Source organism: Triticum aestivum, chromosome 4B (genome assembly GCF_018294505.1).
Source record: "Triticum aestivum cultivar Chinese Spring chromosome 4B, IWGSC CS RefSeq v2.1, whole genome shotgun sequence".
Taxonomy (NCBI): domain Eukaryota; kingdom Viridiplantae; phylum Streptophyta; class Magnoliopsida; order Poales; family Poaceae; genus Triticum; species Triticum aestivum.
Genome location: NC_057804.1, coordinates 173,698,346 through 173,713,020, shown reverse-complemented (window position 1 = coordinate 173,713,020; position 14,675 = coordinate 173,698,346).

Here is a 14,675-nt window from a genome sequence, read left to right as displayed (position 1 = left end):
ATGGGCCAAGCGTCAAGCTAAACTGGCCAAATGGCAAAAGAGGGAGTGAAGAAATTCAATGAAGATTCTACTGCTGCCACTACTGAGGCCTCTGCTAGCAAGCCTAAGAAGGCTATGCCCAAGAAGCCCGCACATAAGCCCAATGTTTCTGCTTCAATGCTCTCAAGGCCAAGCACCTCAGAAATGCCCTCACGGCCCAGTTCTGCAAAGCCCTCATAGAAAATTCCTCATGATGCTCCTGCTCCTCCAAAGTCATCAGCTCCTCTTGCAAAGTCCTTAGCACCTATGCATCTTGCCTCGTGTCAAAGGACCACAGGCAAATCAATTGCCTTAGGAGCCTCTGCAAGTTCTTTAGCTCCTCCGCATTCCTGAATAGACCCCACTTTGCCGAAGACCAAGGCCACTTCTGGAAGAGTCACTAGACCAAGTCCTCACAAGAAGCAGGTTGCCTTCAAAGTACCGTCCAGTGATGACGAAGCTGATGATGAGGAACTCATGAAATCATGAGAGATAGATAGCAAAGGGCCGCTAGAGCCAAAGGCAGTAATGTGCCATTGATGTTGGATCCAAAGTTGATCCTCGACTTCATCGACTTATGGCATAAGGACCCCAACACACCTTTGCCTGAGATGAACCTCACTCCCAGTCAAAGTCATATGTTGATTGCCTTCATTGGTGAGGAAAAATGGAAATATGAATAGGGGCAGAAGGTGAAGAAAGCACAGCACAAGAATGAGCGCTTTTTAAAGCAAAATGTGTTGAAGCTTTCACCTAATCAACTTGTAGCTCTGCAATCATAGATCAAGAATCTCAGTGATGAATTTTATTGCTACTTTGCTGACTGGCTTGGAGCCAAAGTCAGATTTGTGAAGTTAACTGAAAAATTCACTTCAAAAGCTGAATCTCCTCAGGTTGAAGCATCTCCTCAGCCCACTGAAGAACACACCAACACCGCTGATGAAAATCAGGCTCCTGATGAAACTGCTAGTATGAGGGCTGATGACTCTATTCCACCTGCTGATGAAATTTCTAGGGCAACCACTAGTTTTGCGCCTAAGGAACAATCCAGGCCAGCTGAGCGATCAACCACTGAGCCTGAAGAAACTGAACCAACCAGGCCAACTGCATCAGTTGTGCCTGAGGTAAATGTACCAATTTCCTCTGCTCCTCCTTCACCAACACCAAGTCCAGTTCTTCCTTCTGCATCAGAAGCAAAGAAAACCAAGGCTGCGGAGCGAGGAGCAGTGAAGAAAAGGAAATCATCTGCTCCATCAGATTCTTCAGCCCCGAAGAAGATGAAGACATTAACCAGCTCATTTGAGAATCCTATTGATGATGTTCCCATCTCTAGTATGCCATCAAAGGAACTCATTACTTTTGGTAAAGATTATGAGATCCCAAGCGGATCTGATGAAGACATTCCTTCTGCTGCTTCTTCAGAGCAGTTGGACGAAGAAATTGAAGCGAATAATATCCCTTCAACCCCAGTCGTGTCATCGCCTATGCCTCAGTTCACAGCCGAAGAGGCAGGCATTGTAGAATTGAATGAAGAAGATGAAGACATGGACATTGGGAGCACCACTTGATACGTCTCCAATATATCTATAATTTTTTATGTATTCATGCCATGTTTATAATATTTTTACATGATTTTGGTATGATTTGGTTAGAACTACCCTGGACCGACGTTGTTTTGAGCAGAACTACTGTGGTGTTATTTTTATGTAGAAATAGAAGTTCCCGGAATGCGCTGATAATCAACGGAGTTTTTTTCTGGAAAATATAAAAAATACTAGAACGAAGAGTTACCAAAGGGGAGTCCCGTGGGCCCCAAGAGGGTGGAGGGCACGCCCAACCCCTTGGGGCGCGCCCCCTGCCTCGTGGACTCCCTATAGGGCCCCCTGACTTGCTGCCAACGCCCACACCTCTTATATATCTCCAAACTTCCAGAACATAACCTAGATCGGGAGTTCCGCCGCCGCAAGCCTCTGTAGCCACCAAAAACCAATCGCGACCCTGTTCCGGCACCCTGACGGAGGGGGGATCCATCACCGGTGGCCATCTTCATCATCCCGGCGCTCTCCATGACGAGGAGGGAGTAGTTCACCCTCGGGGCTGAGGGTATGTACCAGTAGCCATGTGTTTTGCTTGGAGTGTCATTTTATTTTCTTTAGTTTTGCTTGCTGTTTGAATAAAATACCAAGATCAGAAATTCTTAAATGTTAGAGAGTCTTCACATAGTTACATTATTATTCAACTACTCATTGATCTTCACTTATATCTTTTGGAGTAGTTTGTCATTTACTCTAGTGCTTCACTTATATCTTTTTAGAGCATGGTGGTGGTTTTATTTTATAGAAGTTATTGAACTCTCATTCTTCACTTATATTATTTTGAGAGTCCTAAATAGCATGGTAATTTTTTTTGGTTATGAAACTAGTCCTAATATGATAGGCATCCAAGAGGGATATAATAAAAACTTTCATATAAAGTGCATTGAATACTATGTGAAGTTTGATTCCTTATGATTGTTTTGAGATATGAGGATGGTAATATTAGAGTTATGCTAGCCTCTCTAATACCGCACACCTTTCGCCGGTATCATACACCCACCATATACCTTCCTCAAAACGGCCACCATACCTACCTATTATGGCATTTCCATAGTCATTCCGAGATATATATATTGCCATGCAACTTTCCACTATTCTGTTTATTATGACACGCTCCATCATTGTCATATTGCTTTGCATGATCATGTAGTTGACATCATATTTGTGGCAAAGCCACCGTTCAAGATTTTCATACATGTCACTCTTGATTCATTGCACATCCCGTTACACTGTCGGAGGCATTCACATAGAGTCATATTTTGTTCTAAGTATCGAGTTGTAATTCTTGAGTTGTTAGTAAATAAAAGTGTGATGATAATCCTTATTAGAGCATTGTCCCAGTGAGGAAAGGATGATGGAGACTATGATTCCCCCACAAGTCGGGATGAGACTCTAGACAAAAAAAAGAGGCCAAAAAAAGAGAGGGCCCAAAAAAACAAAAACAAAAAAGAGAAAAAGAGAGAAGAGGAAATGCTACTATCCTTTTACCACACTTGTGCGTCAAAGTAGCACCATGATCTTCATGATAGAGAGTATCCTATGTTGCCACTTTCATATACTAGTGGGAATTTTCATTATAGAACCTGGCTTGTATATTCCAATGATGGGCTTCCTCAAAATGCCCTAGGTCTTTGTGAGCAAGCATGTTGGATGCACACCCACTTAGTTTCTCTAGTGCATCCATTGCATGGCAATCCCTACTCACTCACATCAATATCTATTGATGGGCATCTCCATAGCCCGTTGATACGCCTTGTTGATGTGTGACCATCATCCTCCTTTTTTGTCTTCTCCACAACCACCATTCTGTTCCACCTATAGTGCTATGTCCATGGCTCACGCTCATGTATTGCGTGAAAGTTGAAAGAGTTTGAGAATACTAAATTATGAAACAATTGCTTGGCTTGTCATCGGGGTTGTGCATGATTTGAATATTTTGTGTGATGAAGATGGAGCATAGCCAGACTATATGATTTTGTAGGGTTAAGCTTTCTTTGGCCATGTTATTTTGAGAAGACATAATTGCCTTGTTAGTATGCTTGCAGTATTATTATTTTTATGTCAATATTAAACTTTTGTTTTGAATCTTATGGATCTGAATATTCTTGCCACAATAGAGAAGATTAGGTTGATAAATATGTTAGGTAGCATTCCATTTTTATCATTTACCTACTCGAGGACGAGCAGGAATTAAGCTTGGGGATGCTGATATGTCTCCAGCATATCTATAATTTTTGATGTATTCATGCCATGTTTATAATATTTTTACATGATTTTGGTATGATTTGGTTGGAACTAACCCGGACTAACGCTGTTTTCAGCAGAACTACCGTGATATTATTTTTGTGCAGAAATAAAAGTTCCCGGAATGCGCTGAAAATCAACGGAGATTTTTTATGGAAAATATAAAAAATACTAGAACGAAGAGTTACCGGAGGGGAGTCCCGTGGGCCCCACGAGGGTGGAGGGCGCGCCCACCCCCTGGGATGTGTCCCCCTGCCTCGTGGACTCCCTGTGGGGCCCCCTGACTTGTTCCCGACGCCAACACCTCTTATATATCCCCAAACTTCCAGAACATAACCTAGATCAGGAGTTCCGCCACCGGAAGCCTCTGTAGCCACCAAAAACCAATCGGGACCCTGTTCCGGCACCCTGCCGGAGGGGGATCCCTCACCGGTGGCCATCTTCATCATCCCGGCGCTCTCCATGATGTTTCTCCTTCTCCTTCTCCCCCTCTACTTGATGTACCGCAAGCTTTGCTATTATAGTTGGATCTTATGATGTTTCTCCCCCTCTACTCTCTTGTAATTTATTGAGTTTTACCTTTGAAGTTATCTTATTGGATTGAGTCTTTAAGGATTTGACAACACTTGATGTATGTCTTGCATGTGCTTATCTGTGGTGACAATGGGATATTCACGTGATCCACTTGATGTATGTTTTGGTGATCAACTTGCGAGTTCCGTGACCTTGTGAACTTATGCATAGGGGTTGGCACACGTTTTCGTCTTGACTCTCCGGTAGAAACTTTGGGGCACTCTTTGAAGTTCTTTGTGTTGGTTGAATAGATGAATATGAGATTGTGTGATGCATATCGTATAATCATACCCACAGATACTTGAGGTGACATTGGAGTATCTAGGTGACATTAGGGTTTTGGTTGATTTATGTCTTAAGGTGTTATTCTAGTACGAACTCTAGGATAGATCGAACTGAAAGAATAGTTTCGTGTTATTTTACTACGGACTCTTGAATCTCTACCTAATATTAAAGGACGGATTATTTCTCCACAAAATTTCATTTACAGTGGGACCCACAGGTTTTTTCGTCTGTCACATGTTTTTTCGTTGGTCCCTAATTCGTTTCTGCCCCAAAAATAATGCTTCACAAGGACTCGAACCCAAGAGCTCACGCTTAAAAGCTTAGATCGCTAGCCAATAGACTAATGAAGGCATGTTGGACAGTTAACGCACACGTGACTATATGTACATATCTTCCTCTCAGTTAGAAAAACCACATACACGTGCATATATCATGCAATCAATCTGTCTGAGCTACAACTTAAAAAATCAACCCTAAAAAAACTTAAAAAATCTAAAGCTAAAACAATGAGCCCCAACTAAAAAACTTGTGCACATATGCTCGCAATAAAAAAAATGCATGCATATCTGCATTGGACGAGCATAACCATGGCTGCCATTCATGCAGTCAGCGGCCGGAAGATCAATCGGCCACCATGCTCCACGCATCATCATGTTCCCAATTCAAACAATATTTTTTCATCTATAGCATATTACAAGTAATATGTGCACATCAACATGTATAAGCGGTCTATTCAAACCGAACATTAGTCTTCAATCCAATGTCTTCCTAATACAGTTAGAAAAATGTTTGGTTATGATTTCCACGTGTAGGGTGGACGATTGTTTCTCCACTTTTTTTTCATCATTTTGCTTTGGTACGTCCTTTTTATCCGTTTTGTCTGTTCGTTACCGGTGTCCTGTGGTTTTTGTTTCGTTTGGTACCTTCGTTACAGGCCCTCGAAAAAAGAAATAGTGTGGGTAGAGCAATTCGAACCATGGTTGCGTGGACTCACGAACAAACTCATCCAACCAAGGATCCTGCAGAAAGAGAGGGAGCTTAGACCGTCTCACCATAGGTCGAATTCATTTACGCTCTGAAAACCACCATCACCTACTATTACTTTCTTCAAACCTTCTCCCTATATGTACGTTGCGGATCATGCTTGTGGGCCTGGTGCGCCAAGGGCTGGAACTCCAGTGGAAGGAGCGGGAGATGGGGCTACTGGAGGCCGTGATTAGGAAGATGATGACAAGGATGATAAGATTGGGAAGCAGAGGGTGGAGGGGAAGCCGTGGGAATCGAGATGCCACAATCAATGATAAGTGCGGCACGCATCACGCTGCCATCATGGTCTTGATCCTGCCGATCTGGTCACTCGTCAGCGCGACGCGTCTCCTATCTTGAACCATCATCCTGCAGAACCTTGTCATCAATTGACCACCGTTTTTGCCATCGAGTGTCCCGTGACACAATTGCATAACCGAGGCAACCTTGATCCATGACAACTTGCATTTTCTCCATAGAGAAGCACGAACGTTGTGCTTATCATGCCAGGGACAAGCGTTTTTCTTTCCCGTTGCAACACACGGGCATGTTTGCTAGTAGATCGTATAGAAAGAATAACTTTGAGGTGGTTCCGTACCCTACAGCAATCTCTTCATTTGTTCTCTGCTATTAGTGACTTTGGAGTGACTCTTTGTTGCATGTTGAGGGATAGTTATATGATCTAATTAGGTTATCCTTGTTGAGAGAACTTGCACTAATGAAAGTATGAACCCTAGACCTTGTTTCAATGCATTACAATACCGTTTGTGCTCACTTTTATCATTAGTTACCTTGCTATATTTATATTTTTCAGGTTACAAAAACCTATATCTACCATCCATATTGCTCTTGTATCACCATCTCTTCGCCGAACTAGTGCACCTATACAATTTAGCATTGTATTGGGTGTGTTGGGGACACAAGAGACTCTTTGTTATTTGGTTGCAGGGTTGCTTGAGAGAGACCATATTCATCCTACGCCTCCCACGGATTGATAAACCTTAGGTCATCCACTTGACGGAAATTAGCTACTGTCCTACAAACCTCTGCACATGGAGGCCCAACAACGTCTACAAGAAGAAGGTTGTGTAGTAGACATCTCCACTCCAGTGATGAATGATAACTTTTGGGAAAGTCAACACCCCAACTATCCCATGTTCACGCCACTACAACAAATTCCTCAGTCCCCAGTGCACACTGAAGTTCAAATGGGTTTTGAAGAACATCACTCCACTCCTCCCATTCCTGAAGAAATTCAGGCCACTAGTGTTGATGTTAATTTTGATGAAGAATTGAAGACCCAGGCTACTACTGAAGCCGAAGAATCCCTTATCCAAGAAGAAGAACTTCAAGGCTGATGATTTCTTCCGTGAGCATGTATTCTTCACAGATTACAATCCTTATGACTCTGATCGTCTGTGAAGGAAGCTTTTCTAGACCGCAAGCCAAGCCAACTTCTATTCTTCACTGCTTTTTGATAAGGACAAAGTATTTGATCATGAGCATATTCCTCATGTGGACATGGAATCACTGCCTTGCTTCACACCAGTCCTCAATGTGCTTCATGAAGCTGGGCTACTAAACTTCTGCACCAACATCGTACACTAGAATGAATAGCTAATTCTTTAGTTCTACGCGACGCTGCACATCACAGGAAATCCTGAAGATGTGAATTCTTGGCTGCTGGACTGGATGACAGAAAACACTCACTTCGAAGAACCGGCCTATGAATTGCTTCATGCCCTACCTATCAGTCCTCCCCTTGAAGGTGCATGTTGTATATATCATGAACCTGAACTATCTGACAATTACATGCACGTCCTAATGAAACCGCTGAAGCCTGGTCAAGCCCCAAGGACCAAATTCCTCGTGAAGGAATTTATGTATGTGCCACGGACTGTCTATCACATTCTGACCAAGACGTTGAGTCCAATCAAAGGCCACGACTCAAATAAAGAAGAGTTCGTTGGCATCATTAAGAATTTGCTTTTCAACATTATCCATGGAGTTCCAATCAACTACCATGATTTCTTCATGAGGACTCTAGCAAATGTTGCATTGTCGCCTTTCGAGTTGAAGCCTTACGCTCCTTGGATTATGGGATTCCTCAGAACAAGGTCTTCAATCAATTTCAAGGCTGACTTTCAAAATCATCTCAGCTACTTGCCCCCAATAGAAGTCCTCAAGCGGACATTTTCCTCAGGTGATGAGAAGGGCAAGGCATCTGCTATTATTGATGAAGGCGTTCGTCCATTGGATGGTCAATTCCGCAAAGCTGCATCATACTCCACTAATGATGAATCTGCCACTCATGACTATGCCGCTAATGCCTCAAAGCAAAATCCTCAAGGCACAGCTCCAAGGGTGATGAATGATCATGAGCTTCTCCTCGGTCTTCACCAGAAGGTCGATCACAACCATAAGTGGGTAAAAAGACTGTTTGGTTCAATTCTTCAGAACATGACCATCACTCAGAATTCAGTGAAGAAGAACCATTACTATCTGCATGAAGTCTTTGATCGCACCTGGGCTATTCTCTCTCATCTCTACGGTGAAGAAGATCTGAAACAGATGGGCTTCAAGCAGGACTTTCACTGGCCTCATCCACCTTTGAAGAAATTCAAGAAGGTCAAAGTTCCTCACTTGGTGGCCAGCTCTTATTCTTCATCGCGCGAGACTGATGAGCATGAAGATTTGGACAACACTGCGGCAAGCCCTAGTTCAACAACCGACCCCAACAACACTGGCGCTCCTCCATCGACTTCATGATGATATTCTTCAGGGGCGTTAGTCCTCACTTTTTGTCCCTTTTGGTCATTCGATGACAAGGGGGGAGATATTTGAGTTAGTCTTCAAGCGGGTCTATATATGGGCGTTTTTTTGCTAAGTTACAACTCTCGTTCTTTTCAAAACTTTGTTGGGTCGAGTTGTAATCTTAAACCTGATGGTGGTCTAATACTCTTGCTATGTTCTTCTGCGTGCTATTTCCTCATATATGTTAATGCACGCATGCTAAATTCCATCACACTACTGAAGGATGTTGCTAACGCGACACTACTATCAGAGACCCTTTGACGAAACTGTGTGCGATGCCATAATTGCAAATGGTGGTGTAAAATAACCGTCAAAAAGGGTGCAAAACGTTTGCGATGGAGGATGCATCAAACACAGTTCAGATTTTAGTTGCGTGTGCAATGCAGGGCATACGGTTCAGCTCAATTAACTATTTGCGATGAGGAGGAACAAAAGAAACGGGCAGCCAGATGAAGGTGTGTGCGATGTACATCATACGGTTCACTCGAATGAACTGTTTGTGATTAGGCAACACAAAAGAAACGGTCAGCCCGATCAAGGTGTGTGCGATGTACTACATACGGTTCACTCGGATGAACTGTTCGTGATTAGGCAAGAGAACAGAAATGGTTCAATATAACAAGATGTGTTTGATACGCGACAAACAGGTGTGTAATCAGAAATGTGTGCGAAGACCGATAATAACGCAGATGATTGCTTCTAATAAGACGTATGAGATATGCTCTGTCTATACAACATCTGTTGGCCATTGTGGGATGGGCGGTCATCCGGATACGCCATAAGGATGTGAAGAGGCATTCCTATCAGCAAGTACTAGTTGTTCCACCAGTAGCTCATGTAAGAAAACTATCAAGTTAAGTGTGCTCAGGCTGGAGCAGCCATCGGATGGGTGACTAGATGGGAAGTTGTGTCGATGTTAAATTAGGTGATGGGATTGGTCATTTCGGTCAAATGACCAAAATGCCCCATTCCCTCAGCTAATTTAACACATGTTAAAGAAGGTCTACCGCATTACTTCTGGACAATGTGCGATACGTGGCATACAGTTGATCCATCCGACATATTTGTGATGGAATAGGCCGTGTGTATTGTGGGCAAATGCTTGCTAGTATTCAACCATTTGGGATTGATGAATTCATCACCGCCGAGTTCCTTAGTGTGGTATGTGTTCATCTGATCATCATCTACTTCTTTTGCTAGCTTGATGCTAAGTTTCCATTAATTGATGATGTTTTATGAACACGCAACCATTTCCCGCCATTTCCTCACCTGTTTCTCGCCACCCTACTATATTGCACATAGGGGGCGCACAACGTATGGTGGTGACAAGCGCAGGCTGTAGCACATCCACCTTTTCCAAGCATGCCAACCCACCCAATCGCCGCCTCTGCCATCAACCTCGTCGATGAGGAAAACGAGCCGGCGCCACAGCCCGTCGAGGCCGAGGCGCTCCCCGACAACGTGATGGACGACGCCGTGATGTGCGTCATCACCAGGGTTGAGCAGACCTTTGGTGCATGGCGCTTGAGCGCCGCATATCAAGATCGGCATGTCAACGCCGACAGGCTGCAGCTCGCCGCATAACATGATCGATGGTGCACCACAGAGCAAGCTAGGAGGGTCCGCGCCGATAGGCTGCGGGTTGCCGCACGGCAAGACCGTTGGAGTGCCACAGAGCGAGAGGCGCGGCGCACCCCATAGCAAGAGCGGATCCATCGGCGCTTGCCTGCTGTCGACACGACGTCGCAGCTGGGTACACGTCCTGTCTGTATCCTCATTCCTCGCCAGGAGTGGGCAGAGGCCCTCAGTGTCGTACTTGCATCAGAGGCCGGCCGCGCCGTACTTGCACCAGACATCCACCGCGCCATTCGCATGGGCGCCACCATTCTCCTTGTCCGTGGCCCGCTGGATGCCAACGTGCTGGTCTATAGGCTCGACCGCCTCCTTGGCCCAGGTGTCCACCTGGGTGCAGTAGAGGAACATGGCCATCGCATCCTCGAGCTGGTGATCTCCGATGAAATAGCCAACTTGGAGCTCGAGATCGTGCTCCAGATGTACCACGAGCGTGTCGAACGCTAGGACGAACGCCTGCACGAGTTCAGGCAGAGCCAGGAGCTACCCTAGGCAAGGGCTGCTGGTCATGGTCTCATGGACGCGTTTTATTTTGAAAAGTCATTTCGACGTGGATAGCTATGTATTCACAGCAATCGTAGTATTGTTCTGTTTATTGCTTTGTCTCAATGTGTGTACTCTGTGTAAGGGCATATTTATCCCCAAGATGTTTTGGTGATTGATGACAATGCTTGTGCGGACTAATTGTGTGTGTTAAGTTCTTTCAGAGATTCATCCTTTGGCACGAGACGATTATCTCCCCTCGGTGTTTTATTCAAGACGGTGTAGCTCCTTCGTTTCGTTGTTGGTGGACTAGTTTTGTAGGAGTCACCGTACTATCAAGAGGGGGTCCGCTTTGGTAAGACTAGGGTGGAATCAACACGTACACATCCATATCACACCCATCGTTTTCCTTCCACTTCATTGGACCTGCCTTGTTCCCCTAAGTTTGCTTTGTTCTGCCCCAGCGGTAGTACCGCGATCCATAGCGGTAGTACCGCCGAAGCATCCCAGCGGTAGTACCGCTCCCAGAGCGGTAGTACCGCTCCAAGCGGTAGTACCACTCTCCGAGCGGTAGTACCGCTTGTGGTCTTCGGCCATAGTACCGCAGTGCTTCCGGGCTTCTGCCGCTTCGATTCGAGAACGAAGTTTTTCGTGTCGGGTTTTGCGGTACTAGTGGAGGTAGTACCGCTCCTAGCGGTAGTATCACGCCTACCCCCATGGTAGTACCGCCCTGGGGACAGGGCCCTGTTAGCGCGGCAGTACAGCTGGGTATGAGCGGTAGTACCGCCCTAAGCGGTAGTACCGCCCTTCCCTAGCGGTAGTACCGCTCTGTGCGGGGCTGCTCAGTGGAATAACGGTTGGATTGATTCCCCCTCTATATAAAGGGGTCTTCTTCCCCAAAGTTGACCTATCTCTTCCCCCCAAAGCTCCATTGTTACTCCAAGCTCCATTTTCGCCCGATCTCTCTCCCTAGCCAAACAAACTTGTTGATTTGCTCGGGATTGGTTGAGAAGGCCCAGATCTACACTTCCACCAAGAGAAATTTGATTCCCCCCACTTATCCCTAGCGGATCTTGTTACTCTTGGGCTTTGAGCACCCTAGATGGTTGAGGTCACCTTGAAGCCATACTCCATTGTGGTGACGCTTCGTGGTGTTGTTGGGAGCCTCCAAGTGTTGTGGAGATAGCCCCAATCTTGTTTGTAAAGGTCCGGTTGCCGCCTTCAAGGTCACCAATAGTGGAATCACGGCATCTCGCATTGTGTGAGGGCATGAGGAGATTACGGTGGCCCTAGTGGCTTCTTGGGGAGCATTGTGCCTCCACACCGCTCTAAAGGAGACGTACTTCCCCTTAAAAGGAAGGAACTTCAGTAACACATCCTCGTCTCCACCGGCTCCACTCTTGGTTATCTTGTGCCTTTACTTTTGCAAGCTTACTTGAGTTGTATCTATTGCTTGCTAGTGTGCTAATTGTCTTTGCATCATATAGGTTGTCCACATAGTTGCACATCTAGACAACCTATTTCATTGCAAGGTTTAAATTGTTAAAGAAAATTCTAAAAAAAAATTAGTTGCCTATGCACCCCCCCCTCTAGTCAACCATATCGATCCTTTCAATTGGTATCAGAGCCTCGTCTCTTTATTAAGGACTTTGTCGTCCGAAGAGTATGGTTGACACCCACGACGGTGCGGAGGAGCACTCCAGTGTGAATCCCATCTCATCTTCGGCCGAAGGGGGAACCTCGGTCTCATGTGAGGAATTCAATGTGGCTTTAGACACATTGAAAACCTCCATGACGGCCGAGGTTAAAAGCATGTTTTCTGAATTCCTAGACGGACTTAAACTATCTACCTCGCCGATGAGAGTGGGTGATCCCACTAACAAGGTGACGGATGCTACCTCCGACAAGGGGGAAGCTAACAGTGAAAAGAGTCCGTCTACTAGTGGTAGAAATGGCACCGGCATCTTTGCCAATGTGTACCCCCCCCCAGTGTATAGAGGACCGATCCCCTCTACTCATTTGAATCATGCCGGTACTCCTCCTAAATATGTGAAAAATGAAGATTTTGACTCTTGGGTTTATCGCTTCAAGCGTCATTTAAAACATGTGAACACTAACCTTTGGAGAATCATTGAAGAAGGTTTCTATCCTCATGATCCAAGCAACTTCACCCCTCGAGAAGAAGTGGACAATCAATTCAATGAGAGTGCTCTCTTCATCATCCAAGATGCAATCCTTCCCGAAGATCTCCCTCATCTTCGACCTCATGTCATGGCTAAAGAAGCATGGAAATGTGTTGAGTCTCTCTATCGAGGAAGTGCTAGCATTCAAAGCTCCAACTATGAAGTGGTGCAAGATGAAGCCGATGAGTTTGCAATGAAAGAGGATGAAGAACCTCGTGAGCTCTTTCGAAGAGTGACCAAACTTGCAGTCGCACTCCGAGATCATGGGAGCAAGGACATGGATGACAATTGGATCAAGCGCAAGTTCCTCAAGGCCATGATGCCCTACAACAAGGCCATGTCCTCTGTCATTCGCCAAAGACTGGACTTCCACTCCATGACCTCAGGTGAAGTGTTTGATGAGTTTGTTGCAATGAGCATCTTGGACAAGACCGCCGACAATGCGGTGCTCCGTTCTCAAAGGGCAAAGAAGCCCAATCTTGCCTTGAAGGCCAAGGTTAGTGTGGAAGAAGACGAAGAAGAGGAAGATGAGGAGAGCAACCCCGAGGACACGAAGTATGATTATCATGAGCACATGGCTCTTGCCTCGAGACAATTTTGAAGTAAGAAGAATACAAGACCCAACTTCAACAAGAACAACTCAAGTGGCCTCAAGGGCAAGCAACGAGTTAGAACTTGTTTCAACTGTGGCAATGTGAGCCATTTCGTTGCGGATTGTCCTTACGAGAAGCGGGAAGACAATGGTGGCAAGTTCATCCGAAAAGACAAAACCAAGTCCTTCCCCAACAAGAACAACTTCACCAAGAAGACTCCTACTCGCTGGTTGGTGGTTCAAGAATAATATCGTGAGGATGACGATGATGATGAAGATGGTGAAGCAATGGCCATGGCATCCGTTGCCATTGTCACAACTCCCCGGGTGTCTCTCTTCGATGCACCTAACGAGAACATCACCGCCAAGTGCCTCATGGCTAAGGCCACCAACAAGGTAACCCCCAATATCAAAACCACCATTATTCCTAATCCTCCTTCAACGGATGACTTTGATAATGGTAAGAGGTCTAATGAGGAGGTTAATGAATTTGAGTCCTTCATGAGTAAGCTCAAGGGCAAATCCAAGAAGCACTTCGTTGCTCTCTTGGAACAACTTGGTGAAGCCAATGACATGATAGAGGCTCACGAAGAAACCATATCTAAGATGGAAGGTCATAGTCATGATTACGCTGATGAGATATCGGATCTATCTAATGATCTTGTGAAAGAGCGTGGGCATCGTTTGGCTCTTGAGGAGTCACACAACGATGACCATGCCAAATTAAAGAAAGATCTTGATCATGCTCTTGTTGTGTCTCGTGTTCTAACTTCCGAGAAGGGTAAACTTGGGGTTGATCATGCTAGACTCAAGGAGGAGTTTGATGTACTTGACAAGGCCCATAAGGTCTTGAAAGGTGCTCATGCAAACCTCAAGGAGTCTCATGCTCAACTCCAAGTTAAGCTTACCAAGGAAAAGGCCACATTTTCTCACATGGTCTTAATTGATAATGCAAATGCTACTAACCCATGTTGTGAGCATGTGCATCTTGTGGAGGAGAATGCCAAGTTAAAGGAACAACTCAAGAAAGGTCTTGTGTCATGCATACAAGGCGAGAAGAACCTAAATGACCTTTTGAGCAATCAAAAGGAAGTTGTGGGCAAGGAGGGAGTTGGGTTCACGCCCAAGTCCAAGAACAAGAAGAAGAACAAGGAGAAGAATAACAAGACCAATCGACCTCCCCCGCTCAAGCAAACCTTTGTGAAGGAGGGAGAGGGTGTTCCTAAGGAG